Raw genomic sequence first — 13,004 nt, 5'->3', positions numbered from 1 at the left:
CCACACATATACACCCCATCCCCTATGAGACTTGCTTTCTCAGAAAAGATAGCTGGACTCTGTCCTCTCCTCTCGACCCCCACCCCAACCTTGCTTTTGGGCGCACTAATGCACACCGATAAAAGGGAGTTCCTTCTGAAAGAATGGCAAAAGCAGATGAGAGGCGAGACACTGGAACCAAAGCTGTGGCTAACCAGTTGGCCTGCCACGAGGAGGCTGAGGACAACAGATAAGGGCAGTTAGGGAATCAGGAGAATCTCACTGAAGGACATTATCTTTATTATATATTTTTTAAATCAAAAACCGGTCCAATGACATTGGCCACTGCCTCAACAATGGCAACTATGTTGAAGTTACCATCAAGGTACAATGCCATTCAAATGCCATCACAGAGAGAGATGGCAGCCAATTAAATGATTACTCAAGGGAAACTGAAGAAAGCATTCAAGCTATGCATGTTTGAGTGTCAATGTATTTAGTCAGGTGTAAATAGATATGGAGGGATGAAATACACACAGGGACAGGAGGAATTCATCTTGAATTGGAAAAAAAATGCTTTATTTAAATTAAATATTTGATTCCTTCTTCATAGCTGCCATACTGTAGTTGGGCAATGTGCTGCAGCTGTAGTAATTCCAACGGACAGCTTTATGAAACGTCGTCTGCACACAATAGGCCTTGGGAATCCCTCTGGCTTGCCTTCAGCACTAATACTCAGGAAGATGAATACAGTACTTATGAGAATGGGGGCAGTGTTTAGTGGCCCTATTGTTGTGAGAAACAAGCATGCTGCTTTTCTATAATGTGGCTTAAAAATCACATGCAACTACTAGAGGCGCAAGGAGAACATATAGAGGTCTTTGCATACAACAAAAGTGCTTAATTAATTTAATGTGATTTAAAGGAGTCATATTAGCAATGGCAGAAGGGCAAGGGGAAAAGACTGTCTGTTTATGCATCTGAAAACCTCCACATATTCAATTTGGAGTATTAGGCCCCTCGAGTCTTGACACCTTTGACCCCTAAAGCAAACACCTTTTAGCTTGATTTGTGTCTTAAACTTGTGGCCAGCTTGCTTTAGATTTATGCTTTGTCTACAAAGGGTTGTGAAATGTGTTAAATGTTACAGTACTACAACATGTCTCCTTTATATTTATGTTGTGTTTTCTTTCCGAACAACTCTAGGTTCAACTGACAAAGAGTACAATGCACAAATCAAAGTGAATCCAAAAAATGAACAAAAAAAATCCCCATGCCGTCAACACCTGACACTCCCCTTCAGGTAGATACGAGCATCTCGGTTTTTGAAATGAAAGGTTGATTTCAGGGAGGGGGGGGGGGGGTTCAGTTTTATTCTGGATCACATGCTTTTGCTGCTTGCCTGAGGGCTTAACCAAGCAACCTGACGAAAACCTTCTCCATCGCAAGAAACACACTTCTAGTGGGAAGACAGACAGAGTTAAATATTTAATCCAGAATAGGGTGATGCAATTATAATGATACAAAGATAATAGTCCTCAGCAGTGGCCATTTGGCGTTTGGCATATACTCTGGCAATAGCAGTGATTTAGGTATCAGATCCAGCCGCAGGCCTACCACAGACATCAAGACAGGCCCCAGTGTAGGCGGTCTGGAGGACAGAAACATCAAAGTGAGAGTGAACTGAAAAGCAATAGAGAAAAGTCATGAGAAGGGAATGATGTAGACCATAGGAGACTCCTTCATGGAGTTTTAGTAGACAGGACATAGGACCCAGGACAAGCTCAGTTTTCCAAAGCTAAAATATATTTGTAAACATTCAAAATGGCACCAAGACAGTATTTGTCTTGTCTTCGCTTCTCTTTTTCTCTCCTGTCCTGTCTTTTCATTCTCTTCGATACTGAAAGACAGTGGTGCATACTAAAAAAAAAGCATCTCGCATTCGATGTAAAAACAGGCAGACTTTGGGTGAATTTCTCTGTTAAATACAAACCTAAGGGCCCTCCTTATTATACCTCATGAACATGATTCATCATGGCTTTCAGAAAAGTAATTATTTTGATCAAGGCTTTTCTCTGGATTTGCTTTGATTTAATTAGCGCTTTCTGAATTGCATGGCCACACACTGACGCATAAGCACAGAGTCCTCTTATTAATATTCTTTACATCACCACCACTTGTGGAACACACGGACGGATGTAGCACAGAGAATATGCATCTCCGAGGATCTCCCAGTTGAGTGACACGCTCCAGTGTTGCAATCTGTCCAGCATTGATTTCTTCTTGTACACCGTATTGAATGTTATCTACATGTACGTAGAAGTGGGTTGTGAAATGGTACACAAGATTGTAAATCTATTATAGCTGAAGTACGATGTCGTGCATTCCTCAGTGAAACTACAGGCGTATTTGAAACACATGGATTGGCTGGGCTGCAGTGAATGTGGGCCAGTTTGTGCAACGGAGCTGTCCCCAGGGAGATGACTCCATGCGCTCAGCTTCTCCCATTGTTTGCTCCAGCCTACTCCCCGCCGAATGAAAACTGTGGTTATCATTGTTCACAGATTGTCTGTATTTCAGAATGCCAAATATTGTAATCTCTCTCTCTCTCTCTCTCTCTGTCTCTCTCACAAACACACACACACACACACACACACACACACACACACACACATAGTCATAAACCCAAACTCTCTCTCTCTCTCTCTCTCTCTCTCTCTCTCACACACACACACACACACACACACATAAACACCCACAGAGACATACACACACTTCTTCTATCTGTCTCTCTCTGTTTTCTCTCTCTACCGTCTCTCCCCACACTAAGAGAGAGCTGGCTGCCTCATGGCCCGTGTATAGGGCTGTGTGATTTGGCATGAGCCGTGGGGGTGACGAGACAGCGGTGGCGAGTAGCCCTGACACGGCCCCCTACAGGGGGAGAGGGGAAATGAGTTTGACCCGCACCGCTGGGTACCCCCCCCCCCCCACCCCCACCACCGCCTCTATGGGCTGCGACCATGCGGGCCCCAATCTCTTCAGCTATACCACCGCTTGCCAGCTACCTCATGCTCCTCTCCCTCCCTCCTTCCCGCTCTCTCTCTCTCTCTCTCTCTCTCTCTCTCTCTCTTGGCCTTTCTCTTATGCTACCTGTTTTTGTTTCTTTTTCAATCGTTTCATCTGAAGCATGCTCTCTCCTCACACCGCTGCTTCTCTCTCTCTCGCTCTGTCTCGCAGGCGCTAACTGCTCTTCTAAATCCGTCTCTTTCTTTCATTTCCCATCTTTCCAGCTACATTATGTTCACCTTCTCTCGCTCTAACATCCCTCTTACATTTTCACTCTCTATCACCCTTTCCCCTTCTTTTCTAACCAAAAACATGTTCTTCGCTTACCTCCTCCCTCTCTCGCGCTTGTGCAACATCTCCTCAGTGTTGCACTTCTTCTTCTCCCTCTGCCCACCTTTTCTCCTCAGACGTGCTGTCATCTAAGTCCCCCCCTCTCGTTGCTCTTTCTCTCCTCCTTGACATCTCTCTTATTCCCTCTCTTCTTTCTCTATCTGTTTTAAAAAAATGCTCATTCTCTTCCTCTGCCTGGTGTTCCATTTCATATTCAAAATTCAAAAAGGACTTGAAGAGTTCTTTTCCTAAACGCTATATCCGCCATTTTAATGAATTTTCATAAATCATTATTTTAAATTTAGCTTTCCTAGTAATTTCATTGGAACTGTTTTGGGTTATGTTTAGTTGATTTATCTTTACTCAATCAAAGCACAACTGCATTTTCATTGATTTTATCTGAAATACACAATTAAACAACATGACTTTTTAATGTTTTAAAAAATGGATTTATAGCATTTTGGGAAAGAGCTCTTCACTTTCTTTGCACGACCATAACACATTTAATCCCCATCTAAAAATCCTTTTGAAATCTCTCTGTGCACATCTATATGAATCTAACTGTCTCTCCACATCTGTCTCCTCTTCCTGTCCCCTGTATCTGCCCATTCAACCTTGCTATCTCCTCTGGGAGCTTCATGAATAATCTCCACTCTCATACATACATAACTGATGTAAATAGAGGAACACAAACACAAAGGCTGACCGATGAGTTGGAATCTATAGGATGGTAACATGTGGTAGTTAACATTGTACTTTAGGGAACACATGTCAACCATTTGTAACCATCGAGTGACATGACTGCCCTGGCTGGTTACTTCCGGGTAAGTTCTGTTTACGTTTTAGTTGCTGCATTCACTTCAACCTACGATTCACACACCTGTAGCCACTCTTACTTATGTGTGTCAGTATAAAACCCGGAAGTGACAGTCAAGGGTAGGCTCGCTTTCGTCTCATTTGGGTGTCTATCGGTGGGGAATAAGACCGGGATCCTGGTGTGAGGTATGTTGGTTGAACTATCTGTTTGTCTAACACGCTGATGCAGGTCTTCACATTTCAATTCTATTTCTTAACAGTTGCCGGTTTTCCCCTTGTCTGTGGTTGGCTGTGGCGTGGGCATGCATCGCTAACAGGACAACGGTATTTTAAGATATTTTATTGTTTTCATGCTGTGTTCAGTGACTTGCCGTGATTTCAATGTTTAAATTGCTCTTTTTAGATTGCTGCTGCGTCCGAGGGCTACGAGTTTGTTTGTGCGTGCTTAATTATGTGCTAAGATACAGGTACGATGCATATGTCACCAACTTGCACACATTATAAGACCAGCGAACTAAGTATGCGTGTATGTTGTTGCTATGGGGTGATGCTAACGTTGTGTGTGTATATTCACAGGAGTTTGCCATTGCTGTTTTGCCTGCTTATTAGTTTTGTTTAGTTTCTTTTGTTTCTTTAGCATCTTGCAGCTGTATGCAAGGTGGTGTGTTGCCTACCGAGGTTTGAGTGGGCAATGAGAGAATTCAGACTGTATTAGGCCTATGCTTTCCTACTGCGCTCTGCTTCCGGGTACTGGCTGGTCAAGTAGCTTGTGCAACTGATTTGTGGCTTACATTTCCCCCTTCTATCAACAGGAGCCGGTGAACGTGGTACCAGTGTTGTGGGGTTATTTGACGGGGGTTACTCTTCTGCACTGCTTGAGGTGAATTAGAAGTAGACCTAATGAGCACCTTCACATTTATTATGAATTGCTGTGTGTGTGCCTGTGTGTATGCGATGTGATTCTAGATATTGGAGCACTGGGAGTGATTTGCTGTGTTGACCTCCCCTCCCCCACTTCTCCAGGTAACTAGTCACTGGTCCAGCTCTCCATTAATGAAATTTAGTGTCATACAATTGTGACAGCCAGTACCTCGGTCTTGCCATTTACAATCTGTCTTATGCTTGTTTTAGATGTTTTTAACTAGAATATCGTATATTTGTGTAATAAAGCCATACTAATTAATGCTTTGTCTTTGGTGCCAGTTGATTTAATAAACATTGCCCATTCAATTGGAATGCACGTCTCTGCTTCATCTTTATACTATTCACCTGTATTGGGGAACCTTGAGCTAACCATAGTTTATACATCTTAAGGTGCAAGGCCTTAGGTGGCGTAGTCTGGCATCTTGCCATAAACTGTAACATAGGGTTACAAACTGGCGTAGTCGGGCAGGATTGTATTGTTAACAGAGACGAGCATTCCAGATTGTGCCTCTTGTTGTATATTTTTTTGTGTTATTGTTTTGTGTTATTGGATTAGTTTTATCAGCAGGCAAAACAGCAGTGGCACATCGGGGGACTCTCCAGGGCACCAGTTTGCAGATTCACCTTCCAGGCTGTGCAGTGGATTAACCTCTTCGTTCCCTTTGAGTGACCGGAGTCATGTCTGAGGAGGTACAGGAACTACAGGACATGGTTCAACAGCTGCAAGCTGAAAATGAACGCCTTAGGCAGAGCCGGACCCCTAACCAACCTGGCACTAGTGGCCAAAGGACTGATGGACTTTTGTCTAACCCTGTTACTGAACGGATGTTGTATATACCTAGAGAAAGGAAGTGTCCAATATTTCGGGGGAATTCTGGGATAGGGATTGAAGAATGGTTGGAGGAGGTCAAAGCTAGCATTAGGGCTAGACATTTGAGTGGGGTAGATGAAGCATATTTTATGTATGACCACCTAGAGGGGGAGGCTAAAGATGAAATTCGATATAGAGGCAAAACTGAAAAGGAGGACCCGGGTGAAATAATTTTGATTTTGAGGGAATTGTATGGTTGTGCTAAGTCATATGTTGAGCTTCAGGAGAGTTTCTTTTCGCGTAAACAGCTGGAGGGAGAATCTTTACAAGAATATTCACATGCCCTCTGTTCTTTAATGGATAAGGTAGTGCGATGTGCTCCTACTGCTGTACCAAATTCTGACGCACTGTTACGCGACCAATTTATTGAATATGTGTACGAACCTGCGCTTCGTAGAGAGCTAAAGCGCCTGGTCCGCCAGTCCCCCCGCTTATCCATGCTTGAAGTTCGGGCTGAAGCCATTCAGTGGGAACGGGAGGGTAGGCCCAGTGAGGGTGGGAGGGGGAGAAGTTACTCTGTCCCTTCACTGTGTGCGTTGCACTATTCAAGGCCCTCACATAACGTTAAGGTGGCCTCATCTGGTCAACCTAGTGTAGAATTGGCAGAACTTAAGGAGATGCTATTGAAACAGCAACAGCAGATTAATCACCTTACCCAGAGTATTGCCTCCCTATCAGATCCACAGCGCCCCATGAGAGCCAGCCGCCCAAACACTGTTATCTGCCGCAGGTGTCAGCAACCGGGTCATTATGCACGGGAATGCACCAATGACCGTTTTGACTTATCACATCCTCATTCCCAAGGCCAACACTACCTTCCAGCCACCGGGAAATTAGCCCCACCAAATGTACAGAGCCACACACTGGAGGGGGCCAGTCCTGGTTCCAGTCTAACTACCCCGGTAAGCCAGTCCATTTCCTCTTTATTGGGTCAGTGTCCCACAGTAACCATCAAATTGGGGGGGATTGGTGTGGATTGCTTATTGGATACAGGGTCCATGGTATCAACTATACAGGAAAGCTTCTTTCGACAGTATTTGCAGGGCCAACTTAAAGATTGCAATTGGCTGCATTTACAAGCAGCCAATGGTCTTGCAATACCGTATGTGGGGTATGTTGAACTGGCAGTTGAAGTTTTGGGAAAATCTATACCAAAGAGAGGGTGGCTTGTGGTTAAGGATCCCCCCGGGTCATCCGGCCCCATTAGTACACCAGGGATACTGGGAATGAACGTAATAAGGGAGTGTTATTTTGAACTGTTCACTCAGCATGGCCCTGCTCTTTTTGACAGCCCAACAGCCTCCCAGGACACTAGACTATGGAGGGATGCCTTTCAGTTATGTCATCAGGCCCAGACTAAGCCCCCTTGCCACACTGGGTTGGCCAAGGTAAGAGGCCGGAAGGCCGTCTATATACCCGCAGGTTCAGTTAAGTTTGTTGCAACAACATGTGCCCAGCAGTTGGGCAAGACCCAAGGAGTGGTGTTGCTTGAGCCCCTTAGTACCCCTCAGCAGCTGCCCAGGGGATTGGTACCCCTCCCTGCATTGCTTAAAGTACACGACGGTACTGCTTATGTTCCCCTCTTAAATGTTACCAGCTTTAGGGCTGTTCTCCGTCCACGCTGCCCAGTGGGTATACTGTCACTGGCCCAGATAGTTGGTCTGCCCCCAGGGGTCACAGAGAGGGTGGAACCATTAAATCCTGTCACGGGGAGGGGGGATACTCTTGATAGACTAATAGTTCCTGTTTATACGCAAACTGGCCATTGTCCTACGATTCTGGAACAAATTAATGGGCTAGACTTAAGTACACTGTCGCAATCAGAGCAGGAGAAGGTTAGAGGGTTACTCTGCCGATACTCGTCTGTGTTTTCCACATCGGAGGGTGATCTAGGTTGCACTAATCTCCTATCGCATGACATTCCCTTGATTGATGACAGGCCCATACGGCAAAGGTTTAGACGCATCCCCCCCTCAGACTACGAGTCCGTAAAGGCCCATATACGACAGCTGTTAGACAACCACATTATCCAGGAGAGCTGTAGTCCCTTTGCCTCTCCCATTGTTCTGGTCAAAAAGAAGGACGGCAGCCTTCGAATGTGTGTCGACTACCGGCAGCTAAACAGTCGAACCCGCAGAGATGCCTTCCCCCTGCCCCGAATTGAAGAGACTCTTGATTCCCTGTCTGGAGCCCAGTGGTTTACAACCATCGACTTGTCCAGTGGATACCACCAAATCCCAGTCACTGAAAGAGACCGCCCTAAAACAGCCTTTTGCACACCCTTTGGGTTATTTGAATTCAACAGAATGCCCTTTGGGTTGTGTAACGCACCCGGCACGTTCCAGCGGCTTATGGAGCGGATATTTGGAGATCAGAACGGGCAGTCATTATGGCTGTACCTGGATGACATCATAATATTTTCTTCCGATGCTGACGAACATCTTAAGCGCCTGGAACTGGTGCTGAGCCGTTTACAAAAAGAGGGCATCAAGGCGAAATTGGAGAAGTGCTGTTTTCTTCAAAAGCGGGTCCGCTATCTGGGTCACTTAATATCTGAAAAAGGTGTCTCGACAGATCCAGAGAAGGTGGCTGCAGTAGCCAACTGGCCCCGGCCACGAAACACCCAAGAGTTGCGATCTTTCCTCGGTTTTACCAGCTATTATCGCCGCTTTGTTAAAGGATTTGCAGAGTTGGCAGCACCTTTACATCGTATAGTGGCTGAACAAGGAGGAGGAAAGGGTCGGAAAGGACATCGGGCAAGCTTAGAAACGGTCTGGTCTGAAGAGTGTGAACAGAGCTTCCAGGAGATGAAGGTAAAACTAGTCCACTCCCCAACCTTAGCTTTTGCTAACTTTTCCCTCCCATTCATTGTAGAGGTAGATGCTAGTCACCATGGTCTGGGAGCTGTACTCTCGCAGGAGCAAGGCGGGAGGGTGCGTCCGGTGGCATATGCCAGTCGGAGCCTTAACCCGGCGGAGCGGAAGTACAGCTCTATGAAGCTTGAATTTCTAGGGTTGAAGTGGGCACTGACCGACAAGTTTCGTGAGTATTTGTGGGGACAACAGTGTGTGGTATGGACTGATAATAACCCATTAAGCCACCTCAACTCTGCTAAACTAGGGGCTACAGAACAGAGGTGGGTTGCAGAACTAGCAGCGTTTAACTTTTCTGTTCGTTACAGACCTGGCAGAACTAACCAGAACGCTGACTCCCTGTCCCGACAACGCCTGGAGACCTTTACAGACGCGACAGCAGCTGTCTTTCCAGGAATCGTCCTGCCAGCACCTCTACAGGAGGCCATCGGAGAAAGTGTGCAGCCGGTGACTCAGGCAGCCATAACAGTCCTTCCAAGTCGTTCCCCCACCGACCTGAAGAAGCTTCAGGAGACTGACCCGACCATTGGTGCCTTCCTCCCCTTCTGGCACATGAGCCGGGTGCCAAGCCGGATGGAACGGGAGGGGCTTTCCGCAGACGTACAAGGGCTGTTACGGGAGTGGGGTCGGATAACGGTGGTAGACAACCTCCTGTATCGTAAGATTTTAAGAACTGATGGGGGAGAGGAGTGTTTGCAACTACTGCTTCCTGAGTGCCTGAGGGATGAAGTTTTGCACCAGCTCCATGATGCGCAGGGACATCAAGGGAATGAACGGACGGTGGAACTTGTCCGACAGAGGTGCTTCTGGCCAGGTATGGCAAAAGACATTAAGCAGTATTGCCAACAGTGTACACGGTGCACCCTAGCGAAAATATCTCAGCCACAGAGTAGGGCACCCATGGGCCACCTGCTGGCAACTAGGCCTAATGAAGTGTTAGCCATAGACTTCTCGTACCTAGAACCTTCCAGGGATGGGGTAGAACAAGTATTGGTATTAACTGATGTATTTACCAAGTTTACTCAGGCCATACCGACCCGGGACCAGCGGGCGCCCACTGTGGCGAGCGTCCTACTGAAAGAGTGGTTCTACCGGTTTGGGGTCCCGGCCAGGCTCCACTCAGACCAGGGTAGGTGTTTTGAGAGTGCCATTGTCCACCAGCTGTGCGGCTTGTATGGGATCCAAAAGACGCGCACCACCCCATACCACCCCCAAGGAAATGGCCAGTGTGAGCGGTTTAACCGCACAATGCACAACTTACTGCGCACACTCTCAGTCGAACAAAAGAGCTACTGGCCACAGTACCTCCCACAGTTAGTTTTTAGCTATAACACGACTACACATCAAACTACTGGTGAGTGCCCACATTTCTTGATGTTTGGCCAAGAGCCTCACTTGCCTGTTGATTTTCTCCTAGGTCGAATCCCTGAACCTCAAACTGGCACTGTGTGCAACTGGGTCCAGGAACATCAGAGGCGCCTGGAGGTGGCCTTCAGCAGTGTCCGGGAGAGGTTGAAGCAGGCAGCTGAGCGCCGGAAAGCGAGGCATGACCAGAAGGCACAGTGTGAAGAATTGGAGGTGGGTCAGTTAGTGTATTTACGGGACCTTTCCATACGTGGCCGTAATAAGATCCAAGATGCTTGGTCCCCTATTGTGCATCAGGTGCTGCGAGCCCCTAGCCCTGGGGGTGTGGTGTACACTGTGGCGCCAACACACAATCTGGGACAAGTAAGACAGGTGCATCGGACTATGGTGAAGTGCACTCAATCTAACAACCCCTCCACTCAACAAGCAGAGTGGCTCATGGAGCTGCCAGGAGACTCCGACCAAGCAGATGCCCCACATCTGGATGAAGACTCTGTGCCTGGGGTACTGGTGGCCATGCCGGCTGAGTCCGTCCCAGACCCACAAATACTCACTCCACCGCATCGTCCCCCATCACCCACTATACCGGAGGCCGATTTCTCACCCAGTGGCACCAGACTGGACGCAGCCATTGGCTTACCTATGGATTGCCAGGCCACACCTCTCAGTTACACCGGAGCCTCCCGTCGGAGCGTCCGACCAACAGCAGGTCACCATAACAACCCCCATCGCCTCCCAGTCTCAATGGCGAGTTTTGGCAAGGGGACTGCGGCCTCCCGGGTACCCAGCTCTAGGGAGGACACATGTTAGTATTCCCGCTATCCTCTCGCTGTAAGCTGTCAGATTTATCGACGGGACGTCGATTCAGAGGAGGGGGGTATAATGTAACCATTGAGTGACATGACTGCCCTGGCTGGTTACTTCCGGGTAAGTTCTGTTTACGTTTTAGTTGCTGCATTCACTTCAACCTACGATTCACACACCTGTAGCCACTCTTACTTATGTGTGTCAGTATAAAACCCGGAAGTGACAGTCAAGGGTAGGCTCGCTTTCGTCTCATTTGGGTGTCTATCGGTGGGGAATAAGACCGGGATCCTGGTGTGAGGTATGTTGGTTGAACTATCTGTTTGTCTAACACGCTGATGCAGGTCTTCACATTTCAATTCTATTTCTTAACAGTTGCCGGTTTTCCCCTTGTCTGTGTTTGGCTGTGGCGTGGGCATGCATCGCTAACAGGACAACGGTATTTTAAGATATTTTATTGTTTTCATGCTGTGTTCAGTGACTTGCCGTGATTTCAATGTTTAAATTGCTCTTTTTAGATTGCTGCTGCGTCCGAGGGCTACGAGTTTGTTTGTGCGTGCTTAATTATGTGCTAAGATACAGGTACGATGCATATGTCACCAACTTGCACACATTATAAGACCAGCGAACTAAGTATGCGTGTATGTTGTTGCTATGGGGTGATGCTAACGTTGTGTGTGTATATTCACAGGAGTTTGCCATTGCTGTTTTGCCTGCTTATTAGTTTTGTTTAGTTTCTTTTGTTTCTTTAGCATCTTGCAGCTGTATGCAAGGTGGTGTGTTGCCTACCGAGGTTTGAGTGGGCAATGAGAGAATTCAGACTGTATTAGGCCTATGCTTTCCTACTGCGCTCTGCTTCCGGGTACTGGCTGGTCAAGTAGCTTGTGCAACTGATTTGTGGCTTACATTTCCCCCTTCTATCAACAGGAGCCGGTGAACGTGGTACCAGTGTTGTGGGGTTATTTGACGGGGGTTACTCTTCTGCACTGCTTGAGGTGAATTAGAAGTAGACCTAATGAGCACCTTCACATTTATTATGAATTGCTGTGTGTGTGCCTGTGTGTATGCGATGTGATTCTAGATATTGGAGCACTGGGAGTGATTTGCTGTGTTGACCTCCCCTCCCCCACTTCTCCAGGTAACTAGTCACTGGTCCAGCTCTCCATTAATGAAATTTAGTGTCATACAATTGTGACAGCCAGTACCTCGGTCTTGCCATTTACAATCTGTCTTATGCTTGTTTTAGATGTTTTTAACTAGAATATCGTATATTTGTGTAATAAAGCCATACTAATTAATGCTTTGTCTTTGGTGCCAGTTGATTTAATAAACATTGCCCATTCAATTGGAATGCACGTCTCTGCTTCATCTTTATACTATTCACCTGTATTGGGGAACCTTGAGCTAACCATAGTTTATACATCTTAAGGTGCAAGGCCTTAGGTGGCGTAGTCTGGCATCTTGCCATAAACTGTAACATAGGGTTACACATTGATACACACTTTGTGGATGTATTAGCCCTCAACCAGTGTGTTAAATATAATTGCAAATGTTGTAGGCCTTTATTGAACAATATCCTACTCTTACATACTTGGTCTAAGGTTACTACTTACTAATAATAAATCACTTATTCAGTGAGAAGCATAAATTGTTGAATAAAGACCTAATAAATGTGTAATGACACTTTGAACACTAATACATACACATATCACATATGTAATAATGACTAACATGTGTTCCCGAAACTAAAGTGTTGCCATGTGGTAAAAATGTGAGTCTGCAGGACCCTGCCAGAAGATGAATCTCCTCTCTCCACTCGAGGCCACTGTGGTAGAACAAAAGTAAGGTGCAGTGTCTTGGCCTTCGTTTGGAGTCAGCAGCACATTGTCCAGGAAGCAGGGGGTCCTTCCTTAATCCACAGCTGTGCCTATGCAGGCAGGAGGTGTCTCTTCCTCTTTGACTGGCAGAAAAAGAGG

At 46.5% G+C, this 13,004-nt stretch overlaps 1 long non-coding RNA gene across 1 annotated transcript; it reads left to right on the top strand.

The window, feature by feature from the left end:
• The first annotated feature begins 11,060 nt into the window (after window positions 1-11,060).
• On the top strand, window positions 11,061-12,428 carry LOC134067231 (uncharacterized). Its single transcript, XR_009936488.1, has 3 exons — window positions 11,061-11,467; window positions 11,547-11,610; window positions 11,956-12,428. It is a non-coding gene; the product is annotated as an uncharacterized LOC134067231 (long non-coding RNA).
• Window positions 12,429-13,004: the final 576 nt, after the last annotated feature.

Source organism: Sardina pilchardus, chromosome 2 (assembly GCF_963854185.1).
Source record: "Sardina pilchardus chromosome 2, fSarPil1.1, whole genome shotgun sequence".
Lineage (NCBI taxonomy): Eukaryota > Metazoa > Chordata > Actinopteri > Clupeiformes > Clupeidae > Sardina > Sardina pilchardus.
This window is presented reverse-complemented; position numbering and strand designations above follow the sequence as displayed.